The following is an 11,669-nucleotide window of genomic DNA, read 5'->3' as shown; positions in this document are numbered from 1 at the left end:
TGGACACTTAAAGAAAGTTTCCAATCTTTGCATCATCTTATCAAGAGCTGAATGAATCTGTTGATGCATTAAGAGATAGAGGAGTTTTTGAAGCCCTGTCACACAGTTTAGCAGAGAAATTCAGAAAAATGAGGAGTCATTTACTACAGAGACTGCTTATGTACACTATGGCAAAAGCTGAGTGAAAATTTTGAAGCTTTTGCTGATTGAATACAAACTGTGTTGTGTTGTACATTCTTGGTGGGATGGGTGGTTATGCACAATGAGGTACTAACTGAGAAAGCTGAGGCTAGGACAATCAATGTTTCCATGCATACAATAGACCAGTAGACAGGTAGTGAAGTCAAAGTGGCCTAGCCTACTTTGCTACATGAAGCAGTAAAATTACCTTTGTTGTGCGAAGAGGCAGGATGGTTAGTTTCCAATCCATCAGGAATTAATGACCCACATCATGTTTTTTTGAATGATACCTTCTGTATGGTAAGCCTAATCATACAGTCAAACACTGTCAGGTGTCATGTCATACCATATGACACACGAGTAACAGCTGCCCACAGCATCAACAAAATGCAGGTCCCAAGTGGGGAAACAGTAGGGAGGCAGCCCCTGCCACCTGTCCTTGCCCCCAGTAAGAATAATTAATTCTGTCCAATATGGAAATGTAGACGAGGTAGGTAATGTAATTTTAGATGGTAGTATCAGAGGAAAGATTGTCAAAGTGTTTGTACACACAGGGGCTCAAATTAGTCTATTGCTTGTTTCTCATAGTGACAGGTGTGAGCTCAAGCAATCGTGCTGTAGTATCAGTGGACTACAGAAAGAAGTTATCATATCCACAGGAACATGTATAGTGAGTTTACAGATAGATGGTAGGAATTATGGTTTTGATGTGGAAGTTGGAAGATGCAGGAGGGACTGCGATGTCATTCTTCGGAATGATTTCTTGCAACAGCACTAGGGTGCGATAGACGATAGGACAAACATTGTTTGATTCAGCCAGGCCTGCAGAAACTTGTGGAATGAGCTCTCATTCACAGGCTTCAGCAGAAACACTTACTTGTTGCAATCAGTGGTGGCACTGGGAAAGTTGTCTGCTTAAATGTTTAGAAACCCAAACACTGCTGAGATTTATCTTTCTGGTTGGTCTGCTCAGCCAGTATGATGTTCTTGACAGGTTACAAATTCATGATAAAAGTACTATAAGAAAGACAGAGAGAGTGGGAAAGAACTTTGGTTCCCTGTATTCATTGATAATTTTTGGCAAAGAAATATACAGATTCCATGTGGAACAATACCTGCTAGTGGTTGGGAGGTAGTAGAGGAAGAATCTGAGTGTGGGAATCAGTTCAAGTGTGTGAGAGAAAGAAGTAGTTGCCTGTAAGGAAAGTTTGTACAGTCATGCCTTTACTTAAAGACCAATTATTTGAGAGGTTAGCACATTTGTCTGATTCAGAGTGGAATCTTTTGTGCCCAATTTTAGAAGATTAAGTTTGTTTGTTCAAGGAATGGCAATATTAGCAAGTAACTGACCTTGTACAGCATGAAATTTCTACTGGAGGCACTAGGCCAATTGCTCGAAAACCATATAGACTCCCATTACACCTACAATCTGTTGTTGAGGATACTATCCAACAACAGTTATATAATAGTAACATCATGAAATGGTGGTTAATATTTTGTGATTCTCATTAAGAACCAAAGTTCTGGAGACACTATGAATACATCGAAACATTAAACATCACATTAGCCATCACTAAAATGACCGTTTGTTATTCATAACATTACAGACATATCTCTCAGCATTGTTTAGAAATCAAGAAAGAGAGATTTCCAGATTATATTTTTGATTGATGCTGCAGTTTATAGCGGCACAATAAACACTGAAATATGACCATATTTTAATGTGCTTCTCCCCTCCTTAATACATATATACAATCGTTTTGCAAAATGTTATGTTTAAACAGGCTTGCCACTTAGCAGCGCTGCAGTAGTGAAGTCGCAGAAAATTTTTGGGAATTTAATGACTCATATGTTAGATTATATGAATGCACGGTGTCTGATCTTTAGGAGATGTCCCAAAAAATAGACACCGTGCAGAATCCATAGGTATGAAACATTATGTGTAAATTGATGGTGGAAGAAAGAAAAGAAAAGGGAAGAGATTACTGATGCCAGCTGCATCAGGACGTCATGCAGAATCAGCGGGATGAGTGAAAATGTGCACCAGACCGGGATTTGAACCCAGGATCTCCTACTTACTAGGCAGTTGTGTTAACCACTGTATCACCCAGACACAGTGTTTATTGCAGCTGCAAGGACTGTTTTGTCATGCTTCTCGGGCTACCCACACACTCATCTAGTGCCACCTATCCGCAGTCCTTGTCCATGTCCTCCATGTTTGTTATGTACAGATTCCTGCAGAAGGCCATACATAATTGTGCATCTTCCCTGGAAAAGGTGGATTCATTGACCATCAAGGTGAGTCTATTATGTGAATGCTTGGTGTCTGTTCTTCTTGACATTTCCAGAATAACAGACACCATGCCTTCATATATGATGATGATGTCCCATGCTTCTTGACAGAGCATAGGGGAACGATGTGGGAGACCCGCACCACCGTACTAGGCAAGGACCTAATGGAGGTGGTTTGCCATTGCCTTCCTCCGATCGGAAAGGGGATGAATGATGATGATGATGAAGACGACACAACACACCCAGTCATCTTGGGGCCGGTGGAAAATCCTGAACCTGCTGGGAATCGAACCCAGGACCCCACACTTGGGAAGCGAGAACGCTACCACAAGACCATGAGCTGCTTTCATATAACTGATTCAAAATGTCCAAAAGAACAGACACCATGCATTCATATAATTGATTTGCCTCAATGGATGAGGACTCCACCTTCTTCAGTGTAGATGCACAATTATGTCTGACCTTCTACAGGAATCTCCGCATAGCGAGCATGGAGGACATGGACAGGGACTGTGGATAGATGGTGCTAGATGGGAGTATGGGTTGGCCGAGAAGAGTGCCAGGATAGTCTGTGCAGCTATGATAAACACTGTGTCCAGGTGGCTCAGCAGTTAATGCAATTGCCTAGTAAGCAGGAAATCCTGGGTTCAAATCCCAGTTCAGCATCCATTTTCACTCTTTGCCACTAATTCCATGTAATGTCCTGATGCAACTGACATCAATAATCCCTTTCCTTTTCTTTCTCTCCTCACCACCCTCACTCCATCTATTGTATGTTAATTCTGACTAGCAGGAGTAAGTAGCAGGGATTAATATGATAGCAAAGTCAGCTGCTACAATATGCATTTTGGATACAGCCTGTTATATTCTGAGGGGGAGAACCTTGTGCTGAAGTGTCAGTGTCACATGAAATTATTAAAATTGTAATTCTCTGTCATATTTGAACTATGTTCATATTTGCTAATCTATTCCAAACCTGCTACATTACTTGTGACCAGTTACCCTTTTGATAATGCTTTTCAGTTTCTTATATCTAAAACCAAGAGTTTCACAGACTCAAGATTAATTACATGAAAAAATTAGAGACTGTCAGTCTGCAAATTGTGTTGATTTCATTCATCCTTCCCAAGTTGTGCCTTTCAAGATATAGAGGCCTTACAGCCAGCTGTCCTACCTATTCTCATTGTTAAACAAATATTATACTCAAAATAAGCTAAAATCTGGAATCTTTATACTTTAAACATTATCAAGTCACTAACCAAAACATTTATAATGAAAGATCAACATGAATCTGAACAACCAACTATGGACACTAATACATTGGACACTGAACATCCAAGAATGGACCAATTTTCTTCACTACCATGACTGTTTGACTGTTGGGAACTACTGTCTGTCTAAACTCACTGATTACTGGTTTTATATCTCATTTATACACAACTGTGTTTGAAGATTTTGGTAAATGGCTTCTACATGTTAAACAGTTTAAGAGTGGTTCTTAATAATAATTTTTGGGTTTTACATCACCTTATTTTTATGTAATTGCAATTACTCTTCCTCTCAGTCAAACTGTATTTTGCCAGTGGGACTAAGGAAATGGACTGTGTGATGTGGGCACTCAGCTGAGTAGCTGATATCAACATTGATGTTGATGTATTTGCTAATCTATTCCAAACCTGCTACATTACTTGTGACCATTTAGTTACCATGACATCGGCATTGACATAGACATTATGCTCCACAAGCCACCTACTGGTGTATGCTGGAGGGTACTTTCTGTGCCAGTAAAGGAGCCCTCCAACACCTTTCCACTCACAAACAGTGCGTGGAAAGAATGATGGTTGGTAAGCCTCAGTATTGATTTCTTGAATTTTCTCCTCATGGTAATTATGCGAGACATATGTGAGGAGAAGTAATGTTGCCCAACTCTTTCCAGAAAGTGCTCTCTCAAAATTTCAATTCTAAATCTTTCCATGATGCACAATGCCTCTCTTGTAACATCTGCCAAGGGAGTTTGTTGAGCATCTCCATAATGCTCTCATGTGAGCTAAATGATCCCTTGATGAATAGCACCACTCTTTGCTGGATCTTCTCTCTCTCTTCTATCAGTCCTAGCTCATAGGGATCCCAGATAGATGAACAATAATCAAGAATCGGTTGAACAACCTCCTCATAAGCCACTTACTTCATGGACGAATTACATTTCCTTAAGATTCTTCCTATGAATCTGACTCTGGCATCTGCTTTTCTCACTAATTGTTTTATGTGGTCATTCCACTTAAGGTTGGTCTCAACAGTTTCTACTGGATATTTTATGGTAAACACTATTTTCAGCAGTTTGTCATCAATAATGTAGCTGTAGAGTAGTGGAATGTATGCGCAATATGTTACATTTTTTACGTTCAGGGTCCTCTAGGTTAGCTGATTTGATGAGTTCAGATCTGTTTGTTACCCTCATGAGTTGGTTCTCTAACTATCTGCTCAAAGTAATTTTTGGACGAGACATCCAGAACAATGTAACACAAATCCCTGTCTCTGGCACCAGTTTTGATTGCATAACACTCCCAATATACACCTGGCAAGTTCAAGTCACCCCCTATTACAACGGCATGATAAGGAAAATTTCTAACAATATTCTGCAAGTTCTGTCTGAAGTTCTCTACCACTAGAGCTCCTGACCCAGGTGGTCTATAAAAGCATCCGATTACCATTTTTGGCCGATCTTTGATACTTAACTTCACCCAGATCACTTCACAATCAGAATCCGTGATAACCTCATGACATTTTGTAAAATTCTTTACTGCACTAAGCACGCTGTCACCATTGGTGACTAACCTACCCCTATGATAAATATTCCAATCTGAACTTAGGATTTTGTTGCTATTCACTGTTGGTTTCAATCAACTTTCTGTTCCTAATTCTATCTGTGCATTATAACCTTCAGCAAGCAATTCTAATTCTGGGACCTTTCTTTGAACACACCTGCAGTTTACTAAAATCATATTAACCTTTTCGATCTCTGATCTGCCATGACGAACATTCTCTGAGGACACTGTGGCTAATTTAGCAGCAAATTGTCTTTGATCCCAAGGGTGGGTTATTCTAACCTAAAAAAGCCCCATGTGCATGCCACACATACTCCACTACCCTAGCAGCCACTTCCTGCATGTAGTGCATGCCTGATCTATTAAGGGGAACCCTACAGTTCTGCACCAAATGGTGGACATTGAGAGAAATTGAATAGTATTGCCGAGTCATCTGAGCCTCTGGCTTAGATCTTCCACTCTGCTCCAAATCAGAGGACCACAATGTACCCTGGGTATGATACTACAAATCAACAACTTAGTCTGCACCCTTCATACAATTCTGGTAGCTTTCACTAAATCAGCCGTCTGCCGAAAGGAGCTGATGATGCCCTCAGCATCTTTGCTGCTATTTCCCTGAGGGGTTCCACCACCCGCCTAAGATTGTAGCTCTCAATGACAAGCATACCCATCCTCTGCACTTGTCCAGACTGTGCAGCAAAATTGGTCACTGGCCTAACAGGAGAGGCATCCCATGCTTGATCAGAGTTATCACCAACACTGAGTAGCACCTTGTACCTGTTAATAAGGTGTAAGGAGTTAGCCGCACGACCTGCTCCCTCTTTCGTCTTCCGCCCAGACACCCATGAACCCACCAATGTCTGCCATGTGCACTTGAGTGAAGATGGCCCAATCAGATGATGCAGCAAAAACACCTGGATCACCAAGCTATTACAATGGTACCAAATGTGTTGCAGGTCTCATCACCAGCACCCCAATGTCACTTCAACTTTGAGCATTAGACAGAAGGATGTCAATGGTAGTCAACGCAGCTTCCAGCTGTTTACAAACAGCAGCCCATTCTCCTTGTGTCTGTTCGCAATAAGCACAGTCCCTTGCCATATTTTAAGGTGTAAAAAATAGATATAGGATCTCAAATGGTGCTGTAGAGTCTGTAATATACGTAAAATATAATGAGGAGAATTAAGAAACACTAAAAACTGCTCTGCAGTCTTCTCACTATATGACGAGACAGCAACCTCTTGGAAATAAATTTCTCTGCTGCAGTGGATGTATCTACATTACCTTTTACTAGAAACTCTTCTTACCCATACGCTACTGCATGAGAAGTATGCAAATTAGAATGCACTGATCTAAACTATATGCTGTCTACCAGCATGAGATTTAAACTTATTGACGTGGTGTGGAGCCTCTGGCCCCAGGGAAATGATACCAGGAAGCCACCTTACACAAGGATATGCACCAAGTTTTATGCAAAAACAAAAACAACTTAGAATAATTTGCAAACCACTACTCTACACACTAAAATACAAAAGTACAGTTCATTTCTTTGCAGAAGCACATGAAAAATAAATTATTGTGTATCAGACAACTGATGCTGCTGCTACCACTGCTGGTGCATCTGCTCGGCTTGTCATCTGCATACGATAAGAGGCACACTGTGCCATGGCCCTGTGCATTGCTAGTAGGACACTGTCCACTAAAATTCACAGGATTTATGCATTGGACAAGGGATACCTAACAACTGACCTAATTTCTTGCATTGATGCACATACCATTTTAGTACCTGCCTGGTACTTCCTTCCCAGCCCCATGATTATCGACACTGTTTGGTAAGCTGATTACTTCTCTTCTCCTAGCTTTTTGGAACAAACCTTTGATTTCGTTTTTGATTTTTTTTCTGAAAGACTGACCAATCAGCCAGCCAGCTTTCTGCTGCTATGGCTCTCATCTCAGCCCTATAGCCACCTATTGGGTGCTAGGGATCAGACTACCAGGCAGCACAGCAGCACGGTTCGTGAGTGAAGTTGGTCATATGCCTTATCCTTTGTGAAAAGATATGTACTGTGCTTTCTGTGCCTTACATGTGAGCTAGTGTATGTGCCTGGTTCCCTGAATGTAACACAACACTCTGAGAACAATACAATATTGTAGAATTTACTGGAGACAAAAATCAATGATTTCACTACTTCAAACATCCGCCTGCTTAGCTGGGTGGTAACGTGCTTGCCTCCCATGCACTGGGCCTGGGTTGAATTCCCAGCCAGGTCGGAGATTTTCTCTGCTTGTGGACTGGGTATTGTGTTGTCCTCATCATCATTTCATCCTCATCATCGGCCGCAAGTCTCCCAATGTGGCAGAGACTGAAATAAGACTTGCACTTGGCAGCCGAACGGGAACTTCCAGCCAACAATACCATACGATCATTTCATTTCATACTAGTTCAAACTGCACTGATACAATGCTATTCTTCATACACACACTATCTACTGTAATCCATACTACTGTTGAAGCAATTACAGGCTTAACAGAAGCAATTCATTGCATTTTAGTGGAACATCAGTATCACAGGTATATCACTTTGTGTATGTGCAGGTACATTTTAATATTCAGTATGTGACACATGTTAACATTTTCTTTGTCTTCTCCTTGCTCTCCTGCACAGGTCAATAGACCAAACCCGATGCGAGTCATACAAGATTTGAAATCACACCATGTGTGCACATGCCGCAACAGAATAGCAACAGATTGACATCACTAGGGCTGAACTTTGTGCAGCTGAATCAACAAGAGGCTGTGCTACTCTTGGCTACAGACAGGGGCAGCTTTTCAGTTACAAATACATAGAGCCATGTGAGGAAATTTTCAACTCAATCATTTGGTCACTGGAAACAAACACAGTTATCAAAACAAATTACAACTACAATTCTTGCCATATACCACCCTAGGGAATGTCTTAATTTCAAAGTTACACTTTTCTTGAATCCTTGCCTAATCTACAAATCTATGTGATAGCCTGAACATCATAGTTAAGTCCACCATGAGAAGTCCATCTCTGCACTCTGATACCACTGATCCATCAGTATGGGAATCTATGGTTATTGCAAGTAAGTCAGGAAAAAGCAAGTATAGGGAAATTCTTAGGTACTGGGATGAGAACATAAATTTTTACACATGCAAGGACTGGAATTTTGTAAAGAAGACCACTTGCCAGAGTTGAACCATACACTGCTTTTGTGTCACCAATGTCTTTACTCAATTGTCAAACAATGGTTCTTGAAAGGAACTAAAAACACAATAGGTACTGAGTGCAGTTTCTCAGTAATGATTTATGTGATGTTGAGAAATAAGAAATTTTACAAACAATTTCCAAACAATTGTGGCACCCTCACTGTCAAGGTGATGAATAAGAATTAACTCGGGTAATTATGATTCAGTACAGAAAGGTAGATACTAAAACTAAACAACTGGCCAATGATGAGCTAACTGCTCACATCACTGCTCCATTTACTTTGCAATACATATTACACTTGTGTTCCATGTTTTACAAGTCTCTACTGTTTTGAGAATTACTTTTCCTGCATTTTGTATACTGTATTCTGTGTATGGTAGAGATAGGAAAGTTCCTTTCCCCTGAAACTTGCTGGAATTTATAAGCTATGAATTATGGTGAGATGCATATGAAACAGTAAGGCAACATTACATTTAAATGAAACATTATGTTGGAGTTTACAGAATCTCCTAAGATATAGGAATAGGACGCATAGATAGTGTGCAACATTTCTTATATAATTAAATGAAATACTGAGGGATCCACACTTAGAAGTACTTTTGAGGAGTTAATATTTCCTTTAACAGTGGCTTTGTCTCTTTCATTTTGTGGATAGCCAAGTTATTTTGATTTAAAATGCCCCTTAGGCAAATTACTTATCCTATGTTCTACAGTGGCAAATGTTATCTTTCCAATGAGGTTATGTACTGTGACCTAGACTGCATGTACTCTAGCTGTTTTCTTGGTTGTGGTTATGCTCCTACTCTGTCCGCCACCATTTAAATGAATAGAGGCATGATTAGGTGACTTATCCCAACAAGACCCGGCAGTAGTTACTGTATTTTAAAGGATTAAGTACATTACTCTAGGATTTCAGTTTATCATTAACACTTCTGAATCATCCTTGGCACCTATGAATCTAACAACTCATTTACATGTAAGCAGAGGCCACATGGTAATAGTAACAGGCATAGACGTTCTGTGAGAAGGGATTCTCCTTTGTCATTTCCCTCCCCCTGGACAAGGGATACCTAACAACTTCCCTAATTTCTTGCGTTGATGCTCATACCATTTTAATACCTGCCTGGTACTTTCTTCCCAGCCCCATGATTATCGACACTATTTGGTAAAACCAAATTGTTTTTGGGACTTACAGTGCTAACTCCTTTTGAATACATAACCCTATAATACCAATAGTGCTGGATCAGTGGTCTCGGTGTGCAGTGGCAAACTTCTGACGATGTACTTACCTGTTATATTCAGGATTTCACTCTCCTATTGTGAACACCTATTTCCAGTTTGCCGTGAAGTAAGCTAGCCACTATAAATGCACAATATACTGGATTGGCAGAACTGCTACAAGCTTGGACAGCTGAACATGACTGCCTTCCTTCCTTCCTTACCTCCTACTTTTATTGTATTCTTCTATATACACTCCTGGAAATGGAAAAAAGAACACATTGACACCGGTGTGTCAGACCCACCATACTTGCTCCGGACACTGCGAGAGGGCTGTACAAGCAATGATCACACGCACGGCACAGCGGACACACCAGGAACCGCGGTGTTGGCCGTCGAATGGCGCTAGCTGCGCAGCATTTGTGCACCGCCGCCGTCAGTGTCAGCCAGTTTGCCGTGGCATACGGAGCTCCATCGCAGTCTTTAACACTGGTAGCATGCCGCGACAGCGTGGACGTGAACCGTATGTGCAGTTGACGGACTTTGAGCGAGGGCGTATAGTGGGCATGCGGGAGGCCGGGTGGACGTACCGCCGAATTGCTCAACACGTGGGGCGTGAGGTCTCCACAGTACATCGATGTTGTCGCCAGTGGTCGGCGGAAGGTGCACGTGCCCGTCGACCTGGGACCGGACCGCAGCGACGCACGGATGCACGCCAAGACCGTAGGATCCTACGCAGTGCCGTAGGGGACTGCACCGCCACTTCCCAGCAAATTAGGGACACTGTTGCTCCTGGGGTATCGGCGAGGACCATTCGCAACCGTCTCCATGAAGCTGGGCTACGGTCCCGCACACCGTTAGGCCGTCTTCCGCTCACGCCCCAACATCGTGCAGCCCGCCTCCAGTGGTGTCGCGACAGGCGTGAATGGAGGGACGAATGGAGACGTGTCGTCTTCAGCGATGAGAGTCGCTTCTGCCTTGGTGCCAATGATGGTCGTATGCGTGTTTGGCGCCGTGCAGGTGAGCGCCACAATCAGGACTGCATACGACCGAGGCACACAGGGCCAACACCCGGCATCATGGTGTGGGGAGCGATCTCCTACACTGGCCGTACACCACTGGTGATCGTCGAGGGGACACTGAATAGTGCACGGTACATCCAAACCGTCATCGAACCCATCGTTCTACCATTCCTAGACCGGCAAGGGAACTTGCTGTTCCAACAGGACAATGCACGTCCGCATGTATCCCGTGCCACCCAACGTGCTCTAGAAGGTGTAAGTCAACTACCCTGGCCAGCAAGATCTCCGGATCTGTCCCCCCATTGAGCATGTTTGGGACTGGATGAAGCGTCGTCTCACGGTCTGCACGTCCAGCACGAACGCTGGTCCAACTGAGGCGCCAGGTGGAAATGGCATGGCAAGCCGTTCCACAGGACTACATCCAGCATCTCTACGATCGTCTCCATGGGAGAATAGCAGCCTGCATTGCTGCGAAAGGTGGATATACACTGTACTAGTGCCGACATTGTGCATGCTCTGTTGCCTGTGTCTATGTGCCTGTGGATCTGTCTGTGTGATCATGTGATGTATCTGACCCCAGGAATGTGTCAATAAAGTTTCCCCTTCCTGGGACAATGAATTCACGGTGTTCTTATTTCAATTTCCAGGAGTGTATTAGAATTTAAATATGTTGGTAATATGTTTCATACACTTAAACAATGCACTTATTACTAATATTCACCACCATTTTCATAACTGAACAATGAACTTATAATCATCTGCAAACAATATGCTTGATTTCAGAATTACTTGTTTCTGTCAGTATTCTATAAATTCTGCTGATCCATCATTCTGGCCACATGTCAGTTGAATCTCAGTATCCTGTTACACTTGCCTCCACATGTGTGCTGACTATTGCAA

Source organism: Schistocerca piceifrons, chromosome X, assembly GCF_021461385.2.
Source record: "Schistocerca piceifrons isolate TAMUIC-IGC-003096 chromosome X, iqSchPice1.1, whole genome shotgun sequence".
Taxonomy (NCBI): domain Eukaryota; kingdom Metazoa; phylum Arthropoda; class Insecta; order Orthoptera; family Acrididae; genus Schistocerca; species Schistocerca piceifrons.
This window is presented reverse-complemented; position numbering follows the sequence as displayed.